At 42.1% G+C, this 26,132-nt stretch overlaps 1 protein-coding gene across 4 annotated transcripts in view; it reads left to right on the plus strand.

The window, feature by feature from the left end:
- LOC139059100 (homeotic protein ultrabithorax-like) overlaps positions 1-26,132 on the plus strand; it is a 488,317-nt gene that overhangs the window by 211,236 nt on the left and 250,949 nt on the right. For 3 of the 4 annotated variants that reach the window (XR_011513907.1, XR_011513908.1, XR_011513906.1), the window contains exon 4: positions 17,366-17,767. The gene's annotated coding sequence lies outside the window, so the exon portion shown is untranslated. Of the gene's footprint in view, positions 1-17,365; positions 17,768-17,824; positions 18,780-26,132 lie in introns of those variants that run through there. The other variant, XR_011513909.1, reaches the window with a different exon arrangement.

Below are 26,132 nucleotides of genomic sequence, written 5' to 3' on the forward strand. Positions count from 1 at the left end.
TTGGCGACGATGCCTGCAGTAGTCTTCTTTTCGCTGATCTACTCATCACGACCTGGAAGTCATCGTCCGACGAGTCGTAGCTGTCCGAACATATCTCAGTGTCCTCGCTGTCGGTATCGCTTGACGCACTTCCACGTTTCCTGGACGCTAGCCGACCTGACGGCTGCACACCAGGAAAGTCCGCGGAGATTTCTTCATCCATTACCGCAAGGAGGGAGCGGCAGCTCCCAGAAATGCAGGGAAACAAAGCGAAAAAGCGGAGACAAAAGCACAAGCGTTCTATCAAAGAATCACTTCGTCTTCCTCCTTCAAAATAGGAGAACTTAATTTATCCAGTGGCGTAAAACCGGCTGAAAGTACTGACGACGCTATATGCAGTTTATTTTCACGAAGCGATTGACAAAAGGGACTGTGAAAGTGCCATCGTAAAGGGTCAACAGTTAAAGAATGATTTGCTGTTAAGCAAACACATGCTACGCTTCGCATGCCACTCGAGAGACGCGAACTATAATTGAGGGCATCCCGCGTTTCGCAGAGCAGTTACTGTGTGCAGTTACCGTGTGTCGTGAACAAAACACGAAGGAAAGCAGGTTGCTCACTGAATTAGTTGTCCAACACACCGGGCTTCTGAAGGTCGATTTTTACACTATTTTGACCACATTAGCCATGAATCTCACCGAGTACGGATGTCATGCGTATTATTCAAATTCTGACGTCACGAAGCATAGAAAACAGAATCAGAGTTTCGCTGTCTTATTCTGCTTGAGTGTCTTATCCTGTTCTGCGGTACAGGACTCGAAACTGCTATGCGGGCATCCTCTTCTCCGGATGAACCACATGGCCAATGTTATAGCTAGGCAACAACACGATTAAATAAATATTAGAGCACAAATAATTCCCCCTTCAGCTCATAAGACCTTGTAGACTTGAATGGACCTAAAAGGGAGATGCTACTAAAGTATGTTATTTTTTGTAGTAGATATTTGAAAATACTGCCATTCATAGTTTTTTATGTAGATCTCAAATATATCATTACTTTTTGTGTTATTGCTACATTGTTTTAGTTATGTCCTACACAATTGCAAATTATGGTGATTTTGTAGAGGCACTTTCCTGTGTATAATATTTTCACAAAAAGCATCATGCTGTAGCTTATTTAGCTCGCTTGTACACCGCAATCTGCTGATATCCATCGTGACAGCACGTAGAATTACTGGAACTATGAAAAAAAATATAGGACAGCTTAACCAACTTTTTTCACAATCCCATGAAATATAACCTTGCACTTTCGCAGCTACTGCCAAGATATATTGAAATTCCAAGTAGATATCGGCACTCTACGTATCTTGAAGCATAAGTTCGTTAGTATAGGGCAATTATAAGTGAACAAGGTTACTCTCATGGTATTCCGAAAAATCAGTTGTTGACGTTTACTAATCTTGCACAGTTCCACTAATTATACGTTCAGTTTGGATAGATATCGGCACTCTGCAGTCTACAACGAGCTAAATGAGCTGCAGCACGATGCTTTTTATCAAAATATAATACACAAGGAAGTACCTCCAGAGATCAATATATTTTGCAATCGTGTAGTAGATAATTAAACAATATAACAGCTACACAAAGACTAACGCCATATTTGTAATCTACAATAAAGATTCTGTGAATGACAGTAAGTTCAACTCTCTAGTACAAATAAGCAATTTTTTTCGAGTAGCATGTCCCCTTAAACACCATTGTGATTACCTTACCAATCACAGCTACCATAAGAGCATTGTGCAACCAGATCACTTAGGGCGAAACCGCAGTTTATGCACTTGGTACTGAGATCGGCTATGTCGAATGAGCATGTTTTTTATATACACAAAGTATCCACGGGTGACGCATATCATGAGACAAAAATACGGTGTAAAACAAAGAACGGTGAGTGTATTTCACGGGTACTAACAAATATATCAACGAAGGTTTATCAATATATTTGAAAGAAAACTTAAATACACACTGTCTGTGTCCACCTCTGAGACCGAATCCTGGAGGAGAAAAGGACGCTCAGTGAAAGCTGAGTGCCACGCAGTGAGCTACAAGGAGCAAAATTATTAGCGTAACATCGGCAGATAAAAAGGCAGGCAGCACTCGGACCCTACCAGCATTTCCTCAATTAGACAGACCACAGAGCAAGACATTTCTCGTTCTTCTTTGAACAAATGTTATCACACAACAATTTAACTGGTTTAGTTTGCCACGATGGCTGTTTTCGTGCTACGAATCTTTAGATGTTTCTCATGAATACAAGTCAAAGCAACAAAGAAGATGAAGTTTATCTGGTCTTTCTAAAGTGCCACTTGGGTTTTTCAGCTTCTTCAAAAGAGTGGTTTTTGAACATTTGTGACATAGTTTGTCTTTCAAATTACAAGCAGGTCTCTGTTCATCTGCAAGAAGTAATCAAGCTGAGATGTGCAACTTTGCGTGCAAGGCTATTATTTAACTGATGAGTGTAAACAATAGCTCTTGCACACTGCAGTGCAGTCGCTGCAGTTTTTTGACCATACCACGGAGCACTGATACTTTCTTTATTTTGTCAGTATTTTTTGTATTTTTTAAACACTCAGAAAGTGCACGTAGTTACAGACCTACTGAAAACGAGCCATGATCGTAAATAGTTATTTGAATTTATATTGGAACATGCGGGCTTCATACAGGAACTCATATGATCATATAGGATTATGAGTACAAGGCATAAGGGGCAAACGGGCTCTTTAACATGGCAGAAACTTTCTTTCGACCACCTTCGCATGAATAAAGCTTTTCGAAACAATCCAAGAAATGGTTACGGCAACATTGTTGTACACGCCAGTCTACGTGCGAAAGCTTTGAATGGCTTGTACGTTACCATTTTTTCTTTCAGAAAGGCAATTTTCTGGGGCTTGCTTGGTTCGGGAATTAGCAAACATCTACCAATATGTGTTAAATTTTGTAACTATTAGCTTACTCAACATTAAAATATTAGACATGTTATCAAAGGCGTAAATGTGAATTTCTTCAAATATATGGCCTTCGATATACACTGGCCACATGTTCAAGCCAAATACAATGCCTTCATTTCTCGTGGTGCTTTCACACCAAATACTGAAAACCGATTCAATGCCCCATTGCTTTTTCTGCCCGTGCATGATTAAGTCCAAACAGCTAAAGAACAGTTGCTTCCAACTTAACTTTGCAATCACACCAAGCAAAAAAGAAGTTTGAAACAAGTTAACTCCTGTGTTAAAAAAGGGAACTTGATATTTTTGTCTGTAAATTCGGCCTTCCCAAAATCCGAGCGTCGCAGAAAACGCTGATCAAGCTAAGCATACTGCTACGACAACACAGTGGAAATTATGTGTGCTCACTGATTAAATTAAAGAAATGATAAATTGATGGAAATAAAAGTGGATGAAAAAACAACTTGCCGCAGGTGGGGAACGATCCCACGTCTTCGTATTACGCGTGCGATGCTCTGTATGTCTCGTTCTGTTGCAGATATATTTATATTCCTTGAGCTGGATTGTTCAGACAGGCGGACATAGGTTGCACAAGAAATTCAAAACAGATCTTGAACTACTCAACAACAGCTAGTTAATTACCTTCCCAATTAATTGTTTTGTGGTATATATTGCAATTTAAAAATCGTAGCTGGTGAGCTTGCCCGGCGAATTTGCTTTGAACAAATTTCTAGAAAGACACCACTTGGGAGACATGCGCCATCAAACTCGCCATAAATGCGCACTGTTGGTCCACTTAATTTTTTTAACCGAACGCTATTTCACGCATTGAAACACAAGAGTAACTGCAACGTTAATGTATTTCGTCCCACACTTTGGGGAAATAATATGTCAAAACTAGCTGCATGGCGTCAGCCTGGAAATTAATTTCAACTTGATGCATCTCGCAAACTCGCCGACTACATCGTGCTAGTAATGTCCCCCTCTTCGAATAATCCAGGCAAACGACAACAATTATCTTTTCTGCCCATGACGATATTTAGAATTTTCGTAAAACTAAAAATTATTCCCCTGTAGATAAAACGACCAGGTTATCCTTGTATCCCATCCACTGATATAATTATTGCGCACTTCGAAAATGGTACCCCTGTGAACGTTACGCCCTCTTCTCGGACAGGGCGCCGTTGTGAGAACAATATTACTATCAATATTAAAACTGTTAGCAACAGCGTAAACGATTACATGTTATTGCACCACAATTTCAAAAATGTTCATAATTTGCTCCGTGAAAAGCATACAATCAGCTGGGGATGGTAAAATGTTCGGCCCATAAAGGCTGTATTCGACAAAGTACCATTATTATTTACATACACTTACGACCGGAATGATTAAGCTTGAGGTGTTTCCGAACATAATGGAAATTGCCCGTGTTTTGGTTGCCGATAAGAAAGAAACATACAACGAATGAAATAGCTACAGCATGCACACTTATCTCGGTGTTAAGCAATTTTTTCGAAGACGGGATGCGTCATGTATAGGCATATAGATAGCTTCTGTTTCTCAAGGGACTGTATTACAATCAGTGCTGATTTCGTAAGAGAAACAAAAAAATGTGCATTAAGAAAAACAGTTCTGCGTAACATCAAGAACGAGCTTTTTACTCTAGGGATTCTAAGAAAAATACCGAAAGACAGCTGGCTTCATAAACGACAATGTCTTACAATGTAAACCTCAATTATATGAAACTGGGGGTAGTTAACAAACCCTAATTCAAAGAGACCCAGGTAAACGTTTCTAGTACATTTTGCTGCGTGACCACAACGTCATAGAACATAGCTCTTAACTGTGATCTTCCACTAGAGTCGATTGTAGGCAGAATGATAATTACATGCATAAATAAACAAACATTTCATCAACGAGTGAAACAATCTTAAAGGATGATGACAATAACACTTTCTTTTCGGCTCCGTACTTTGAAGAGATCAGCGAGGCTTCAAGCACATGGTTAGCAGAATTTACTTACACCAGTATAAACGTGTTACTAAGAAAATAATGTTTGTCTTCTTCTATCCCAAAGGACCAAAGCATATTTTACCCAACTATATTTGAAAGATATTTGAAAGATATTTGAAAGACCAAAGCATATTTTACCCAACTATATTTGAAAGATATTTGAAAGATACAGGATTGAGTGAGCGTCTGTAATCCGGACTGAGTGACTGAACGATATCCCCGGTGGACTTTCTCTTCTTTCTTTAATCTTTCCGTCCCCATTTCCCTTTCCCCAGTGTAGGGTAGCCAACCGGGCTCAGTCCTGGTTAACCTCCCTACCTTTCATTTATCATTTACTCTCTCTCTTTTACCCAACTAAACTTCGCGAAGCAGAATAAATATGCAGAAAACGAAGCAGAAAGCAGATAAGCTATACGTTCTTGTTTGGCTTTTCCGATGCATCTAAGGTGAACTAGCTGCATTTATAACGCACGTGTTAATATTGCGATGTCGGTAGGTGTTTCACAGGCCTCGCAACCTCCTTCTACGTCACCTTAACAGTCAAGTACATTTTTTCGCTTAGTTGATTTTGTATAGCTTATTGCTATTTATAATGGGTACCTCCTTCTCCACATGCATGAAGCACTTCCTGCACTACTGCGTTGAGCAACCCGAATTCTTCATGTTGTTTGCGAGCATTCAAGTGTTGCGGCATTGATGCACCGACGCAACCTACCACCTGTTGGAGACTTTCCTGGCATATTGCAACTCTTCGTTTATAGCGCACTCTGGCCGTGTTATTACTGTCGTGCAATAGAGCCCTTAAAGAGGTTTATGAGAATCATGAGTGGAAGGATCTGCAATGGCCCTAGTCTGGCTTTAATATCGCCATTAAAGCACGCTTCTGTTCATTGCAAAAATTCATCATCAGCCTAACATATGTCCTATGCAGGGGAAATGTCTACCCCAGCGATCTTGAGTCACCCTTGTCTTAAGCACCAGCTGGCTCCGCCCTGTGCCTGCAAATTAATTTTTCTCGCTAGATGACGTTGAGCATTACCTTATGTTTTTGGACGCTAATAATCAAATCATTGTAGCTGCACAACGGTAAACTCGGCTACTACCTACAGTAGCCCGTGAAACAAACCAACCACTATTTTGTGATACACAAAAAACGTAACCAGTAGAATAAAACAAAAAAGAAAAATGTGAAATTTGTGCACAGACGAAATCTGCTGGCGCGGGACACCCAAAATTGGCTATCTTTCGATCGAAGATGCTTATTCCTTTAGCGGGCTTAAGCTTAAGAACATTATAACAATTTTTTCGTAGCGAGGTACTTTCTTTAATGTGTCAATACAGTACAGTGTTTCAAAGCTTTAGTATTTTCCTCGCATACCGTATGCGCCCTGTGTTATGCATACGTACACCCGTGAGCAAAATTATACGGACCAGGAATCGCGCGATAAAACTAATTTGTCCTTTTGTCCGGGAATGCAACTTGAAAGTAAACATTTCAGTCCAAACTTGGCATTGCGAATTTTCTAGTGCACTCATCAGTTTTTTTTTTTTATGCGCGTTAATTACGAATAAATTCGATTTTTGTCGGTGACCCTGTGGTCCGTATACTTTTGCTCACGGGGGTACATAACGTAAATGTGAGTCATTGGAACGGCAGCCAGTTTGGTTTGCACGAGTTATCTATTGCCATGTCTGACAGGACCACACATGCTCTGACCTTGCGCGTATTTATTAGGCTTAATTGATTTATGGGTGTATAATTGGTCAACGCACACATCTTCTAACCTAGAGCGTAGTCTCAGTCTGCGGCCAGCAATTTGCGGGAAGGCTTTCCTTCCGTCTTTCATGGCGTTAAAAATGACAAAACCACGTTCTTCCGAGACTTGTCACCCTCATATATATGCTCACCTTCTTCGTTTTCCCCACTCTTGTCGTCATCAGATTTCTTTCGATCGAAGTGCCCTTTCGTACTGCCCGAGGAGACAGCGAACCACACAATAGGTCATGACTCTTTCTCGCTGCTCTTTTTTTTTTCTTTTTCTTTTTCTGCAACTCGGGTGGCCCAAAACACGTCCATCTGCGCTGCTCCACAAACCCGCTTAGTCTGGCGAGCGAAGCTGACACAGACGCCGGTTGTCTGAAATGTAGCGCCGACAGAGCCATAAAGAACCGATGGCAAACACTGCCTCGACAAGCCGCACCCCGCCTCGGGGCCAAAAATGCCCAGCTAACTGGCGTCGCCTGGTTCCGAGTGGAAAGGACAGGGCCATCTTTTCTGGCACTGCGCACGTACACACTGGAGAAAATTAGTGTCTGCGCTCGTCAAACATAAATCAGGCCGCGAGAACACGTGAGAGGACCATAAAAATGAAACCGTCAACTCGGCTTGCTTTCGAGATGGAAGACGCGACACATCACAGCCGCTGGTTGCAGCTTCTCCGTGGAGAATACGTCTGCTTGACGCCATCCATGGCTTCCTAAGGCTTCATGGTGTGTCACATTGAACAATGTGTGGCAATACAATTTAGAGACAGTGATGAGTTCAAAGGAAAGCTATGGTATGCCTTTGGGCTTGGGCGAGGTTTATTAAGATTGGGCTTTTCGTACTTAGGTGCTCCGCATCCTTAAAACGGCTCTTGGCAGTGTTTAATCTATAACCCGTTGGAGGACAAACCGGAGTCGCATTCGATTTTGCATGCTAACGGTATAGTTTAACTGCTTGCACAGCGACTGCACATGTGTTTGCTCATCGTTCACATGTCCTTTGTCTGTTAATATTGAACATCACCATAAAGACCGAAAGGCATTCTTGTAAAGTGCAGGGGAGATAATGGTTGGAAGTGGGCACTTGTGACATCCTACTCCACGATGAGGCAGTGAAATGGGAAGAAACCAGAGAATAAGCAATAGAAGGATGAATGGAACGATAAAATACTAAACAGTGCCAGCAATGTGTTCAATGTCTAATATGCGTGTTATATTAAGTCGGCATGGCTGTACAACTCGCATACTATCACCCTGAACCAACAGATGGGAAAGTTATGCTTGCTTTCACATAATTTCAGTCTTACTTTTGCGATGTTTTTTTTTTATTTACAGCACTGCCGCTCTCGATCGAATGCGCAACAGGTCGGCATAATGAGCGTACATTGTGCAATAAAAATGACAATACATACATACATACATACATACATACATACATACATACATACATACATACATACATACATACATACATACATACATACATACATACATACATACATACATACATACATACATACATACATACATACATACATACATACATACATGCATGCATGCATGCATGCATGCATGCATGCATGCATACATACATACATACATACATACATACATACATACATACATACATACATACATACATACATACATACATACATACATACATACATACATACATACATACATACATACATACATACATACATACATACATACATACATACATACATACATACATACATACATACATACATACATACATACATACATACATACATACATACATACATACATACATACATACATACATACATACATACATACATACATGTATTTGCGCGAGTGATTTGCAACAGTTTATACTATAACATACATGACGAAAGTATGTTTGCTGAGTAGTACGTATACATACTTCATTTGAACATAAAACAGGAAAGTGTACAATAAAATTGAACACACACAAAAACGGAACAAAAATACAATAAAAAAATAAAGGCTATCAAGTGATTAAAAAGAAATCCTTCCCGATGAAACAGTCAGCATGTTGAAATGCGTAAATGTGCTGGTCGTCAATTTAAGGCTAATGCCTCTATTTTCATGCGGAACTCAGACAGAGAGTTAGTGCTTGTTATATAGCGATCGAATTGGCTAGGTTTTCGTATTGCAGATAGAAAAGCAATTTTGCGTTTAAATGCGTCGACCTTGTGTGAGCATTGTGTCAATGTATGCAGTTGCTTATGCCGGCTTTCACCTGACTCTGAATAAGCGACATATATACTGGTAAGTTTTATAAGTATTACGAAGTATTTCGAAAGGAAATATAGATCGGGCCTGTCTCACTTTAACATTTAATGTCTGAAGGCCAGAGTAAACCAACAGGTTAGTGGGGGAATCCGTACGTTCATATTTGTTTTGAATGAGCCTAACAACGTCACGGTAAACAGTTTCTTGTTTTTTAATGCTAGTCTTTGAATGCGGAAACCATACTGCATTAGCACACTCTAAAACAGGTCTCGCGAAGGTCGTGTAGGCTGGAAATTCGGTGGGGGAAGGTCTCAGGTATCGTTTAAGGTAGAACAGTTTGCGCGGTGCAGTGCTAGCGAAGCTTGTGATGTGAGTGTCCCATTTCAGATGAGATGCTAACGTAATACCTAAATATTTGTGGTCTCTTACTTTTGTTTGGGGTTAGTCATTAATAACATAAGTGTAATGCGAGGGTTCTTTTCTTCTTGAGACGGTCATGGTCACAGATTTTCTTATGTTAACTGACATCTGCCAATGATTGCACCAGTGTGCCAGCACGCTAAGAGATCTGTTAAGTAGAAAATGATCACTGGGATTGTTATTTCTAGGTAAGTAACGCAATGGCCAGCAAATAACTTTATACTACACTCTACGTTACTGGTCATGTCAGTAATAAATTTTAATAATAAAACTGGCGCAAGCAGAGATCCCTGCGAAATTACGGATGCTACAGGTACATTTTTAGATGGCATGTATTCTGTTACCGCGAATGAGGATCTCTCAAACAGAAAGTTTATTCCAGATGGTTATTGCCCCTTTTACAAGGACGGTTTTTAGCTTGGCTTTAGCTTTTTTTTTGTGGCAGACAGAATCATATACTTTAACTATTAAAGGGAAAATCAGACATCCACCTGTCCGTGGCGATTGCTACAAACTAGCGATTGCTACTTTAACTAGATCAAATAATATGATATCAGTTTACTGTGGTTACTGATAGCACGCGCAAGGTCTAGAACTACTGCGGTGAGCTCAGTAACGTTTGACAAACCACTACGAAAACCGTGTTGATTAGGTGATAGGTAGTTTATTGTCTCAAGAAAATTAGTGATCTGTTTCAGAAATATATGCTCGACAAACTTACAGGATGTGCTTGTTAATGACATTGACCTGAAATTAGAGGACGTGTCTGTGTCTCCCGATTTGTGCATTGGAATTACTGTGGCGACTTTCCGATCATCTGGTAGTTTGTAAGTTAAAAGTAACCTGTGACAGATCAGGCTTTGGTACGGGGTACGCAATTTTGCATATCCTTTGAAGAAAATGTTAGGGAATATCATCAGGGCCGTTAGCCTTTCCGGGATCTAAATTTAGGACGAGTTCAAGAATTCCGGCGTCAGCGATATATGTCTAAGAGACCAATACTCGCATTAGTAGCCGTTCTGAGGGGATGTAGAAAGCCATAATCTCCTTTAAATAATCAGTGAAAAAAATCGATGTGTGTGTGTGTGTGTGTGTGTGTGTGTGTGTGTGTGTGTGTGTGTGTGTGTGTGTGTGTGCGTGTGCGTGTGTGTGAGTGCATTTGCGTGTGCGTGCGCGTGTGTGTGTGCGTGTGTGAGTGTGTGTGTGTGCGTGTGTGTGTGCGTGTGCGTGCATGCGTGCGTGCGTGTGCGCGCGTGCATCGGTGTCCACTTTGTTTGTTGTGTAATGTTACGGGTTATCTTTTGTACGCAATGCATGACCTCCCGAACTACACCTCCTCCTTTTAATTTCAGCTATACAATTGGCTAAACCCAGTCATCCTCCGCTCCATACTGACATGTTCCCGAACCGCCATGAGCAGTTACATCGCTCGTTGTCTTGGGCTTATGTCTATATTTCCGTTTCAGGCTTATTTTGCTACCCTTTTGGTTCTGTCATATTGGTTAGTACTAGCGGAATGCACAAATTGGGCACTTTTCTTCTCAACGATTGCAGCAGACTACCACTCTTGATTTGAGAATACTCGCGATATAATCCCCCTCTCTTTTTTTTGATTTGTCTGCATAGTTACTTCTGCATGATCCCCGCTTCATGTGACGACTACGTGCCCAAGGCAAACATACTCCAACAGAGCTTCGAGAGGCTTGTCTAACAATCACAAACTTTTGTTCCCTTGCAAGTGATTGAACATTGCATGAGTCCTTTGCATATTCATCCTCAAACCCTTAATCATTGCCGTGGTTCAAGTTCTTGATCTTACGTTTTTTGTCGTATACCCGACTTCCAGCTGAAACAAACAAGGAGCACGAGCACAAAGCAATGATCTTTAGAAAGTAGAAAAAAGTGCAATTAAACGCACTGTAGCATACTGCTACGTGCTACACTGGTCTGATCACAAAAGATGACGAGGAGGTGCCCAGCACGCTGACGCTGCGCGAGCAGTGGAATTGGTGGAATAAGGCTTCCTCCTAATTGATACGGGCTCGGCTAAAAATATAATTTGTGGACTCCAGGAACCAGCATCTGTCTGGTTTTTCTTCACCCACAACACTATGCTATATCGTCAAAAAAAAAACAAGAACAAATCGGTGCAAAACAAACCATACCACTACGAATTTGGACCTATTATGCTCCAAATTATTGAAACATGCAGAACATATTATATAATGCACAGTAGGACAGGAAAAATTACAAGATATCAGCGAAGTAAAAAATTGCTTGTATTTGTTATGTTTCATGCTAATGGCGTAAAAACACTGATGCGCAGTCCATTATGAGGCTTCGGAATTCTGCTCAATATGTGGCCTCCTGCACTGAATTTGAATAGCTCAGAGACCTGCTTTGCAGAACTGTCACCGTATTTGAGAACTTCGCGGACCTGTCACCATCTTGTTCAGTGAGAGCTTCTTTGAATATTTAGTACACACAACGTACTATAATTTCAGAAAATAACCTAGTGCAACGAAAAAACACACGCGTAAATATTCAGTTATTTTATTAAGATAACAATCCCTCTAGGTATATTACGATGTACATGTGATGTAGCTACAAGCGTATGCCGTTGACGTGAGTTTGCATAGTGAAATGCACACATTGTTTATCTTTTTCTTCCCGTGGCTGTTTATCGCCGGCTAAACATTGTTACAACGTTATCGTTCGGCCCAAGGCGCGCCTACATGTATCAGAACTTTCCTGAATGTTGTCGCCGATTCTGCAGCGAAAGAATATTGTCTAATTAGATGGCGTTCGCGAAGTGAATAGCAGTGAACATTCAAAAACGTACCCGAACACTTGTGATTGAGCTGTAATGTAGAATAAATCATGTATAAATAACCCACGCACTTCAACAAGATATCTAATTTGGATGGCCGGTGACAATGCTTACCCCTTTCGTTCTTCTTTAAGCGTTGCTCGTTTTTCTGGGTGCCAGTTCGGCCAATTAAGAGTTAACTCACGCCCTTGGCAGAGTCTGTTCCGTCGCCGTCACGGCAACGTGACAATATTTATATGGTAAATAAGTACAACAGCCAAATATATACCTATTGACGCATTATATAGGCGTGTACTTTCTGAACATAAGATATTATTTATCCACTTTATTTTGGAACTGTTCTCCTGTATCACCACAGTATATAACTCCATCGACACCAATATTTCTTTTCGGTTTTTGAGCCTCGATCGGTATCGCGTCTTCCTGTAGCCGACTTGGAGTTAGCGTAGAACTCATAGCCAAAAAAGAAAAAAAGTACAAGAACGAAATGAATGCGAAGACAACAGAAACGACTAGACCTCTTCCTTTTCACTTGTAGCGCTAAGTTTTTTAGACTAGCAAACACTCACAACTTGCACAGAAAGCCATTTTGCAATGTTAACTCTACGCATAACCGATGAATGACAATGTTGTTATCTTTTATGAAATCTTAACGTCTGACAAGACAGTAGCTAGTTGATGCAGCGATTCTGAAAGAAAGATGGTCGTAATTAATGATTCTTGTAACGCCCGTGTTACTGCGGACTGCTGGCACGAAATACTCAACTCGTAGCCGGCTTTGGCTGCCAAGATGCAATTTAGAAGTTCAGAAATACTTTCCTTGAACCTTCATTACGGCAGTTTTATTTACGATGTGTTAATTAATCGGCTCAAGTCATTTCGTGCGAGCTGTAAACGCGCCAAGACGGTATTTAAGTTACGCCATTGCAGGGAAGCCTCTCATTAGGTGCCGTCGCTTGTAAGTAATGGTGTTAACACTCGACAGCAGCGATTTGCTTCGAAATCAAGATGACGAAATAATCATGATTCGGTAAGTGCATGCACTTAGCTGGCTATGAATTGCTTAGCTAAAGAAGCCAATGACATGACAATGACTGATGACTTGATTATCAACATTGGATAAAGAAAGGTGTGTATTATGAAAATGTACTAGCAAAATTTCGCACGTCACAAGTGTAACCACATACTACATGGCTCAAACGGTGCTAGAAAGTCAGTGGACCACACTATACGCTATATCTTATGGATTTTAGAGCCGAGCATTCTTTCCCTCATGACAGGCACTTTTTGGCAGGTAAGTAGATTCCTTTCGCGTCTCGTTTTGTGCTTCAATCTACAATTTCAAAAAAATTACATTCCCGATGATGAGATCGAAGCTCAGTTTACCAGCACAAAAACTGAGGCCGTAGACATGATTCTCTCGCACCAAGGCCGACTTGGAGATGATTCGCACGTGCGACGCATCGCTTATCAACTTTATTAATTTTTAAAATCGATGTTGTGTTCCTGCGTCGTTGGCGCGTGCAGGCGTGCTACAGACACAGTAATGAAACGCGATAGTAATTACCAACCTTACCAGTGTCATGCGTCGCATCGCATGCCAAAAATTTGCTTACAAAACCCACAGCGTGCCCTTTGCACCCATATTGTACCATCTTCGGGATCGGCCAAGGTCGTAACGGAACAGGTTGTAATGTTTCTTAGCCGGAGTACAATAAATTAATGGCCACGCCATTGCCGTCCTCTTGCTGCTGTCGTCACAGCCTCTCACGTCACACATACGTAATTTATCGCCTTACAGAAAGGTGCTCGTCCATCCGGTTGCGTTTTCCTGTGCTCCAAACGTTGTTAGATGGCCATCTATATACCTATTCACCGCAGTCTGTAGCGAACTTCTGAGAAGAGGCTCCAAAGTTTATAGGCAAGAGGGAGTGCGTCTTGGCGACCTCCGAGCAACCTCGAGTACAATCTTGTTGTCCCTGAGGCTCGCCATCTTCTCTTTCCAGTTAAATGAACAGTTGAAGCTTCTAGTCACGTCTACCGCCCTTTAACGCAGCCTGAAGGACACCTATATACTAAACAACTCCCTTAAACAACGAAACAAAAGGGAAATGTACAAGGTTCTTGAGCATCATGTAACGTGACTACCGAGCTGTAAAATACGTAAAATGAATCTGTTACCTTCCTTAGATGCTGACAATACCCAGTATACAACTGTCCGTCGAGCTAATCATGCGCAAGAGAAATCTGTTCATGATAGCTGCCAAGCAACTGGTATTATACCATATTTACCATATCCCCAGTATATTCACGCGTCTACAAACAAATTGTGCCGAAATAATTTGCCTGCATGCATCCACATTCATCATACCAGATCTGAAGCAATAACAAACGTTTAAATTACGCATAGGAACATCTACTGTTTCCTAACTTTTCGATATCCCATTTGCCTTGCGCTTCATAGAGTCTGTGTAGGGAAACGACAAAAATATATTATTTTTAGTGATTCTCAAGCAGCCCTCGCGTCACTAAAGAGCAGGGTCCTGCTGCGTTGAATATACCCATATGAAACCATGAAGAACACGCACGAGATTCAGCGCAAACACCTCGTTTGGTCAGAAATCACAGCGCTCAGAGTTATTCTTTATAGACCCTAACATTAAAGTGTTGATTCGGCCAAAGTTTACCGACAGTAGAATTTTAGTTACTTTATTGTACCGCATGCGGCCTGGCGCAGCATTTACGCGTGACGTATCTACACTGGCTTCGAAGATTCGCTAGTCTGCAGTGGTCATTCTGGCCTGGCTGACGAAAATGTACAACACTTCCTTCTCCAGTACCGACGACACGATACGGCAAGGTGAAGACTAAAGGATGATTTAAGGTGGTTGAACCATTGAGCATTCGCTCTGAATAAAGTATACCTGCCGATGTCCAATAAAGGTGCGACAGAAAAGTGCACTACCGGCATTGAACATCTTTTTGGAAAATGCTAAAATTCCAGTCCGATAATAAATGTTCGTCGATGAGCCCACTATTCTTTTTTTAAATACCACCGGCCGTACATGTGTAGCCGCCTGGTTAATTTGCTATATGTAGCTATGTGTCCTGTTGTGCAGGTGTGTGTAGGTACGTCAAACTCTCAATTTATATACGGGATTTCACGATCTGTTGTGCACTTCTACTTGTTTACGGAACCGTTTGTGTCTCTTTGTGTCCTTTTACTCTTTAATGGGACTTCCTTCATTCTTGCGCGCAACTTCGCAAATGTGTGCCATATTTGACTGTCTCCAGAGTTTTTCAGTGTTTTCTGTGCCTTTAGTTTGGCTTGCCTTGCAAAAAGGGTAGGCTGCGTGAATAACTATGTACGCATTGTTAAAAAAAGGAGTCCTACAGTTCATGAAATCTGCATAATGTTTTTTTTTTTCGCTGTCATCTTGCAACACATTTTTAATGCACGCTCAGTGCTCTAAAGAGTCGGGGTGGGAGAATATTCTAAGCCTCGAGTATGAATCGAATATTACACACTAATAATTTGTACTCGTATTCGAAAATGACCTATTCGATATTTTCTAATATTGAAACTAACCAAGTCCTGTTACTGGTCTCCATATGCTAAACAAAGTATCGCAGATTATCGCAGGTCAAAGGACTACAAAATTTTCGAAGCAATGCTCAAGCAAACTGGATAATGCAAACTTCGTTTTCGGTTTCGTGGGGGAAGCCTGCATGACAACCACTAATTTTTAATTGTAGTCTATAATCAAGTGTTTCTTGCAGACTAGCCATGTAGCAGTTTTATTTTTTACTCTAAAACCAGACTTCCTTCCCTTTCAACGAACACTTTTGCATATTTCTACAACGAATAAGTCCTCAAGAATCATTTTCATTTCTTTTTCTACAACTATCGATTTTTTTTAAATTTTAGAATTTATTGAAAGCTAGTCATATAGCATTCATTCATTCATGGAAAACTGTTTGAAACGGGGCTCTCGAGATGTTTAGAGGCTATTCGTGTAGTCCTTTTAAAGACTGTTTGTAATATTGCTTTTAAAATTGATCCTAATTGTCTGTTATTGTTGGCTGTCTTCTTTTCACTAGTCAGTACAGGCGTGCTACCTCATTATGCCGAAATAAATATTTCTACTGTAAATATAACGGCGTGCGTCTGACTATTCGATACTCGATACTTACTATTCTTATTCGATTCGTACTCGATTCATGCTCGAAAAAGTTGATATTTGCCCTGTGCATTACACATAGCGCCACATGAGTAACCATTCCTTCTTGATTACATCGGGTAGCATTACTCTGGCAGTGTATTAACAAGTACAATATGGTAATTCGTTATAAATAACTTATAGTTAAAGCAGTGCTCATAAATAACCTTGCATTTTCTATTCCGTCTTCGGTTAAATGGAGAGCGGTTTATGCAGAATTTGCAGCTCGTGTTAGTTATCTAATTTATTCCAAGCGAAATTATATTGATGTTTTTCTTTCGGCCATACCAGCAACAAAATTGCCAAGAAATATGCAGATACGATGCATATTTTTATATATCTGAAGCAAAGCTTGATTGAAGTGGTTAACCAATTTATGTACAACTTAAATGTGATGTGTAGATTCGTGTTTATTTTCATACTGCGCAACGTTTAATCGCTTGAAATGGTTATACTACTGTGCTGCACAGGTCATAAGATTAGTCGGGTACAATGTTTATGTTTATGTGCTATAGCATTCCCAAGCTATGCCGCGATGCAAACACTCTTTACATCAGGTGGATCCACAGCGTATATTATAATATGACCACGCAGTGATGTCCTCAGGACGGAGGTGATGTGTGTGTTACGCTTGTCGAAGGAAGAATGGTGCTAAGAAGTGTATATGCACAGAGAAGTATGAGGAGGGCAGGAGGGAAGTGGGCAAAAAACATTTCGCTTTAATAGCAGCGGTTTTAATACCAACTCGTATGGGCTGTCGCTAATTTTTCGGTCAATATGATGGGGAAAGAAGTAAGGGTATCATAGTAGAACTACTTTGCTAAACACGAGAGAGTTTAAACCAAACTGTATACTTGAACGTAACGGAATTATATGTCGTGCTTTCAATGCAGGTTGAACGATGAAGAAGTTTTCTCCGCCACAAGACTCCTGGATACTGCACCATTACGATGCAAATATATGCCTTTCGCTGCACAAAATGCTTCCAGAGACGGCTCAGGTGACGCCGCCTACGACCACAAGAAACGTTTCGCACTCAAGCTTTCCCCCGATCCCCAACACCCGCTCCCAATCTACCTTTCGTCCTTCATTGATGGAGAAAAAAAGAACTGTGATTGGCGATGTTCTGTCCAACGTGACACGTTACAGCTGTGTGCGTGTGGTGTGCGTGTGTGCTTTAATTCGCTTCACAACGGCAGTGCGTGACTCTTGACGGAGGGGATGAAGACTGGACGAGATAAGTATTGCAGGTTCTGGACATTGTTTGGACGTCGGCCTCTTGCGAACGCATAAAGGTCAGTGTCATGTAACCCCGTTTCTTTACAGGAAATTTACGTCATACTATTACGCAGGGGCTTTTCGCCCGAACCAGCTGGGGCGTGGTGCCTCCATGTTAAACAAGACCGCTGAACGGACCCAATGAAATTCGCAGTTCATGGAGCCAGACACTCTTTTGCTTTGCTTTCGGCTTCTGTTTGTGTACATATTTCGCAGTACGTTTTTCTTTGTCGTTTCTCTAGCATGCTCCTTACTGAGCATTTACATGAGTAATTTCACCCAACAGGAAGCTGGCATTACTATTTGAATAGAGGAGCATAGTTAAAATTAATCCACATAAATTATTTGATGTCCAATATATTAACTAACGTGTTAACTGAGATAAGCTTTCAGTAATAATGGATTATATGTAATAGATTCCGGATCCTCTCTCGCTTCTGAAGCAATTTTTCCAGAATCGAGGCAGCGAGGCCGGATGAAGAATCGGCAAATTTATTTCTTTGGGAGATGCAAAGTGGTACGGGACATTTACTTCACAAGCTGTCAAATAACAGTGCCTTCTTTGCATCATACGGGTTGTTTAAAGTTACTGCAAATCATATTGACCGCAAAAAAGACGGGGACAGAGGAAGGAAACACGTAAACAGCACGGGCGGTATAGCCAAGTATACGTATCCTAAGCTTTTGAAAGTCGGTACAACAGCAGAAAGAACTTGCAAGGTGTTGCAACTTGCCGTAATAAGGAATCCGGTGTCGAGAAGTCATGAGCCGAGAAGTCAAAGCTCCTTTCAAATCATGAAACGTGTTCCCAGCACTAATAAAAACGAAACTCAGAGACGAAATTCGCCGGATGGGCGATGGTCCTGTGTATTTCCTTTCGGAGTTTCGTGTACCTTAGTACTATATGACCACGTTTCATAATGCCACTAATCGACTCGCAGAGCCTGCAGCATAGCTCTTCTAATATACGCTCATGATTCGCACTTCTTTAAGCGCTAAACATTCCGGACATTGCTACAGATTTATGAATTTCCCCAAATTTTTTTTTATATAGAACCTCTTTCTCCTCAAAGGAGAATTTCTTTCTGTGAGTCAGAGGCGCAGTGCGAAGCCATTGCGCCAATGGATGTATAAGCTGTCCCTTGCAAATACATATAGCAACAAAGCTTGGAATGAAATCACTAATAATAGATTTTTATCATGTAATTCGGTTGATGTTTGCAAAGACAGATAAACAACGTTGTCAACAACGTACCACAAGGCTGTCCCAGTCGTTTCTGCCAACGTTCTCCTTGCAATTATGAATCTATCAGCTCAGCACAATGCGGTTCTCTGCCATTCCATGCTCTCTTTTTTGTTGTGTCCCGAGGAGGAGCACCTACTGTGAGTGGGGTGCGCGGTAAACATTGGACGACTGAGATGACGTTGGCGATTAAGTGGCAAATATGCCTGACCTGTTGTGAAGGCCTCAAAATAGCTTAAGGCCGGGAACGATAAAGCTATCATGTCACGGCAGTAGGCAAATGTTTCCCCCTCTAGAGCATGCAAATGCGGTATGAACTTCTCTCTTCCCGGCACCCCCTTATGAATGCATAAGGTATGTGCGCTTAGCAGTGCGAGTTCAGAACTTCAACCTTCGAGGGCTAATAGTCTAGAGTGCTTTCATCCTAGCCTCACAGCATAATAGAAGCCGAATATTTCCATGCAAAGAAGAGTATTATATAGATGATTGCGTTAGACAAATTAAGGAAACCTCTCCAGTAGGCTACTAAAGATGATAACAGTGTACTAACGCTTAAGGCAAGACATGATGGACATAACGGTGCAATTGTAGACTATACACTAGTACTCAAAGAATAACGTTTGACATTGGCAAGAAATGCCGCGTAACGAGAAAGTCCCTGTGGCTACATTTAAAATTCAGTAAGCTGTACATTTCAGTTATTGGAAGTATACGTTTAACGGGCAGGGAAAAAATACATGTCTACGGTTTACATGGCTCGTAAGCATTTTCGTTTCATGCTCTGTGGTGTCTGCGTCGACTAGAAAAACGTCGCTGTCTCGTAAATTGAAGTGTAGGGCTTGAGGCACGAAGCGAGTGTCCTTAATTTCAAATTGAGAGGCTATAGGTTCTTTCTGCCACCATGCAAATGTTTGCTACTGTATTCATTATAAATTGCACTGCAATCGCCCACAGGACACTAGCGTAGTGCGGTGATAGTAACAGTGAAAGATAATGTTGCGTCACATACTAATTCAATGCACGAATAAGCGACCAAACAATCAACCGAACGAAAATACAGGTTCTGAACGTCTTAGACACTCTGTCATAGATTTCATCAGGCATTAAGTAAGATCAAAGTCAGCGCGTGCGCAACTTTCATAAAGCTTTCCGTACGCTATACCGGCAAGCTTCCGAAATTTCAATCCACCCCCTCAGTTCTGCGGCCACTTCTTATCTCAGCGCCAACGTTCGAAGCGTAGGGCGCTCCGATGGCCAAAGTTGCCCTACGGAGAATGAAATCGGGCTTCGCGACTCCGGTGCAGGACAAGTCTCATTGCGCGCCGCACCGGCGACCGGAGGCCCCCCCGGTGGCCGGCACAGGAAGCTCCCTTTCGCCATGCACCAACGCCTGCAGCCCCGTCTGCTGCTGCTGCAGCCGCGCGGGTTTTTACGGGCCCACATTAAAACGCCGTAAAATCCTCGCGCGAGACGCGGCGGCAGCGCTCCTTCTCCCTTTCCGCACGCAGCGCAGACAGGTGCACACTGCGTGTACGGACCCATCCCACATACACGTACACGCCCGTAGCGGGACGCACAGGCAGCCGTGGTGCGTTTCCGTATGCGTGAGTGTGTGTTACAGGCTTAGTTACACCAAGGCCGGTATGCGTGTCTGTGCGTCTCCGTCTGTGCGTTACGTGTGCGCGTATAGTCCGCGCTTATCAGAGTTCCGATGTGCGTAATGTGAACCGCTATATATACGACGGTTTTCGCGCGTTCGCGCGCGCTATCTGCCTGTTTCAACGGCGTGTTCTGCACGGTTCGCTGCAGGAAGCGGACAGGCGAGAGTTTCCGCATTGTTTTTTTGCTGGTTTCCCTATACACATATATATTTTTTTATCGATGGGCTCGGTTCGTTTGTGTCGTATGTATTTGTCGTCCGCGGTCAGTGCGCGTTTAAACTGCTTTATCGGTTCGTCCACACGTCTATGTGTATTGCGTGTAAATTGGTGTGCAAGTGACATTTGTGGCTTCGTCTTCGACGTGCGCGATTAACGTCTGCAGATAAATACGCGAGCTGCAGGAAGTTCGTTCAAAGGCTCTCTGGGACGTAGCTGCGCTTGCTGGTTGTTCAGGAAAACTTCAATCCTTCGAGACCCACGAGTGGTCCGGTGGTCGCAGTATAGGTACGAAGGATTTTCAGCCGTCATATCTTGGGGTAAACATTTATGCTGAGCAGCTAACACCTTCTCAACTTATTGTGTTGGAACGAGAATTAGCGAACAAAGGGAAAGAGGGCATTCATTCTATGAACGCTTTTGCCGCGATTATACTATTTTGAATTCCAATCTGCATAAAGCACCGCCGCAGTAGCTCTAGGCTCTGATGTTTGGCTGCGGAGCTCGAGGTCGTGGGCACGATACCTGATGAGGGCGAAATACAGAAACACTCGTGTAAACGTAATTTAGGTTCACATTAGAGAACGCCAGGTCGTCAAATTTATTTCGGAGTCCTCCATTACGGCGTTCCTCATAATCATAACGTGGCTTGTCACTTAAAACACCAGAATTTAGTTTGCTCAAAGTTCTATGCAAACAACCAAAAGAGAAGAGAATGTCAATAATCCTTTTGCGCACAGTATAATGAAGTATTTTCGGAACGTTATTTATACATGCGTCTGTAGCGAGAGTTCTTTTTTTACAATTTCTTTGGTTATTGTCACGAATTTACAATGCTACTTACAGCTGTCTATCTGAGGAACTTGTCTCGATGCTGTTTCCTGGTCATTAGTGAAGTTAATTGAGCTATGCGCATAGGTGCTTATTTGTTAGTTTGCCATGCATTGTTTGTTCGTTCGTTTTCTTTTGTTTCTTTGTTTTCCGGGTAGCGCATGGAAGGTTCTGGTACGCGACTATGAAATGAGCCAACAAAAAAAATTAAAAAATAGAAGATGGTAACATGCTTGTAGCTTAATCCAGTGCAAGGTTCCCTACAGCACCTATACCAAATGTGCCGTGTGCCTTTTCTCATATACGTGCAACTGCCACAAAACTCATGCATGGCAAACAATCACCTAAAATTGTATGTTTCTAAAACCGAGTGAGCACCTCAAGGAATGAATGAGGGTAATCGGAACATGTATATACTAATAGGAACTAAATTATTTCGCGGGCACATTCGTAACGGCACATACCAAAATAGAACGAATAATTAGGTGCACGTCCATTTATTTATTTTCTTTCTCCACGAATTGCATGCCGTCATTCATTTGCATGCAGCCGTAGTGCATTTACATAAATACCGTAGGCGCCCCCTTTTCTTCACCGTGCAGGCGAATAAGGCAGCAAGGTTTCGCTTCTTGACCAATCCCTGGCAGTCCCTGGCATCTGTTCTAGCGCGCCTTGACAGTAGACCATTGTCCCTCGACACGATTTTCACATGCCGCCGACAGAAGATATCGCAGGTGAGGGCGACAAGGGGACTACTTCGGTTTTTGAAAGAGACAGGATTGGACAAGCGGCTGTGAGAGTGATGTCGCGTACCATGCCAGATTGATGGAGTCCAACGGACGATGTGTGTGTGCTGTGCTATGTGCTCTCTCTCCCTTCCCCCTTCCCCATCTTTAATCTCCACCATCCCTCTCCCATGTGTAGGGTAGCAAACCGGTTACGCTCAACTGGTTAACCTCCCTACCTTTCCTTCTCCACTTTTTCCTTCCTTCCTTCCTTCCTTGACCAATGAATAAGGATTTTGTCAACTTCATGTTATGTCTGCCTCGCCAGGTTCCTGGCAGCATTATGAAGAGCTCAAACTTCTCAATTTAGCGCGCATGTACGCGATGCATTATATGTAGCGGCGAATTGTGTAAGCTAACCTTAGACTTAGCATCACATGCTGTTGTTTCCATTTCGACGAACACAAGCCCGGAAGGTTGAAGCAGTAGGCGAAGGGGGTAAACAGCAAATGTTCGCCTGCTCGTCAGAAAATTCTGAGTCATAAACTACACCGCCCTTTCTTGCTATAGTGTCACCGCAAGAAGCGGGAATTGAGGTCGTAAAAGGGTCAGTGACGTAATTTTCGTTGCATACTTGCTGCGATATATAACGGGGCTGTGTTTTATACATCGCAAATTGTTAAAAACGGGAACGCTGTCGCAATCTGGTTTTTGTCCTGTGGGGCACGATTGGAAGAAACCAGTAAAATAAAAAGAAATTGGCAGCAATCGCGCGAACCTATTTAAAATCGTCTCATCTTAGCCTGCGCCATGTTGAGGTGTCGAGTAGATAGTAATTATTACTAATCAGAACATAACGAGGTCATCGTCGTGTAGATAGCATCCTTATGAGCTTAAGTGCTCGAATGATTTAGGCCATTATCGAATAGCAGAGCAAATTAAAATGAAAATTGAGTCGATGGCTTTAGCGCTTCGAAAGCACTCTTAAAAAGTGGGGACGCTGCTTCACTCTTGCATACGGGCACTAAATATCATGTTTTAGTAATGCGCTTCCATTAACAGGGTTGGTCCTAATGCTTGTAAAACAATTGTCTCACCTCTAATTCAAGCATTGAATGTATTTTTGCTTGTGCTGGACGATCCGTTTCTTTTTTGTGCGCTACCATACAGAGACTGTACTAAGTTCGTGACATTTCGTGCAGTTTTATAGAAGACACGTTAGAACTTTGCAACGTACGGATACCGTGGGCTGCATGTACTTTGCTCTCTGGGTGTTTAAATCGGGCTGGGCCGTTGTTTTCAGAAAGCACGTTTTCCTTATTTTTTACAAGATAGACAGTCTCTCATGGTTTTCTCGCTTCCTATAGGCTCGCGGCGCATCAGATTTAGAGTTTCCGAGCTCCTGACCACAGAATCGGCGGCTGCAAAGTAACGCGCTATCTTGTAGCAAACAATCAGCTGAGGAGCTGAGGTTCGGTGGTTAAGGAGGCTTTTTATAATTTTCGATGGCACATGTAGTTATTATGAACATAACGAACTCATTTGCTATACACCCAAGAATATCTCAATATATGATTGATAAGTCTAATGAGCCCAATTTTGTCTCATAAAAAAGATAGTTTCCGCAAAAAGCTTTTAAAAGCGTCCTCGTTAGAGAACAATTGCGTGATCGAAGTAGATACGAAAGCATGTGCAAGTTGACATGGCTTGCTTGCACAGTTTGACTTCGCGCCGCAAATAGAAAAGTTGAATAAGAGGTAGGCGCTATCTCCTGCCAGCGGTTCTCTTTTTTTGCCTCCCTCAAGTCAAGCAATGGCACTGTAAGACGACACTTAATTCACAGAAGAGTGGGCACCTGTCAGCAAGCTTTGACCAAATTTTAAAGCTGCGCAGCTGGGTCATACGTCTCTATGCACCGCATACGCTTTTAGTTAGCCGTGGTAGTATTTCACCGTAAAATAATTTACACCCTAAAAAGTGAAAAAAGGGTGTAAATGTGTCTATAACTCACACTCTCAGGGTGCTATCTATATAACGGACACCCTAAGGGTGTGATTTATAGACACATTTACACCCTTTTTTACTTTTTAGGCTGTAAATTATTTTACAGTGTAGTTTGCGTTTGATGCATGCCTATGCCGAAGCCACCTTTTACGAAGCTAAATGACTCGCATAAAACCCGCATGGTAACGTTAGGCGGTCCAGCAGCTAGCTTCGTCGATGTATGACAATGGCGTAAGTGAAACATGGTCGAAAAATCCGTGCGCGCATCACAAGAAAAATCATTAGAAGTGAATTGTCAGCGTGTTTTACTGAAGCTATACTTTGAATAAAAGCCTCGCTTCGAAGAGGCGCCACTGACTATAACACCAAAACGGGAAAACAGCCAAAATAAAAGAGGAACATCGCTCCTTTACTTGCTTTCCAATGCTTAGAGTGTTATAGCCTTGAATGTTGATCCCAAAATATTATTCGTTCAAAACTTCTAACTTCGTCAATACGACGCCATTCTGTTTGTCTTTCCGCTCTTCCCATGGTGTTCGCTATACTTCAGGTCCGCATGAATGCTTCCCCTCTACCCTCTAAATTTGTTCCTTTCTTATTCGCACAATAAATGGCAAATCATGCGATTCCCCCCCCCCCCATTCCCAGCATTGTAGATCACTCGAGGAAAGGTCTCTCCAAAATATTAAATCACTGGCTGTTCAGTTTTTGAGGAGGAAACAAAGAGAGAAGGCAGGGATGTTAACCAGAAATGCGTCTGGTTGGCTACCCTACTCTGGGGGACGGGAAAGAGGGAACAGAAAGTTAACATGGAGAGAGGGAGGGGAGGCGGAAAGATGTCGAATAGCTTACACGCGCTGCAGCAGTTATGGCACTCATTCTCGGTTTCATTCTTTGTCGGGCAACCTTACAAAGTAATTATCCCCTGATTTACGATCCATATTTTATGACAGAGACGCGGCCAATTCAATTAGTCGACGGCGTTATATATAGTTAGAGGAGGTTTGAAATGATTCGTGTGCTCATTCGACGCCCATGAGTAACTCATTTGGTCTTTGCTAAATTAAACAATATTACAGAAAAAGAAAGAAGCTTGATCATCATTTTACTGCCATTTACAAAATGTGTAGGCCGTTCCACTGTTCACCACTCGCTTTTAAATGTGCGGAATTAATTCTTGTATTGTATCCGCCCCTTAATTCCAGAATCTGGATAATATTAGCAGTTGCACGCTTTTAGAAAATAAAGCGGCCATTCCAGTCGCTTTATTGTCTCACACCGCGCCGAAACAGCGAAACAACCCATCACGCGACCATATAATCTGTCGTAGTTTACAGCGTGGTATTAAATCATAACAAAAATGCACTTTTGCGTATAGCAGGTTAGACTACACGTTTCGTTCATAATACTGCTTTGTTCATAAATTATGATAGTAGCCTAAGTCACAACTCGCATAACTCTCTTGGTTCCCAGCGGCGATATTTCACGAGACAAATTGCAGTACGCGCTTCGCCAACACTCGACGGATCTCTTGAAACTCGTGACGGATCCGTCCGACGCTGTGACATGAAATAAACTGAAATGAAGCCGTTTGACGCTGTCGCTTGCCAGGCGGGGGAGTTGAGAAAGGAGGTGACTCGGCCCCGAGAAGGGCGGCAACAAAGAAAGGGATTGGCCACCGACAGTTGGGCGGGACCGAAAG

This window comes from Dermacentor albipictus, chromosome 4 (assembly GCF_038994185.2).
Source record: "Dermacentor albipictus isolate Rhodes 1998 colony chromosome 4, USDA_Dalb.pri_finalv2, whole genome shotgun sequence".
In the NCBI taxonomy this organism is placed as follows: domain Eukaryota; kingdom Metazoa; phylum Arthropoda; class Arachnida; order Ixodida; family Ixodidae; genus Dermacentor; species Dermacentor albipictus.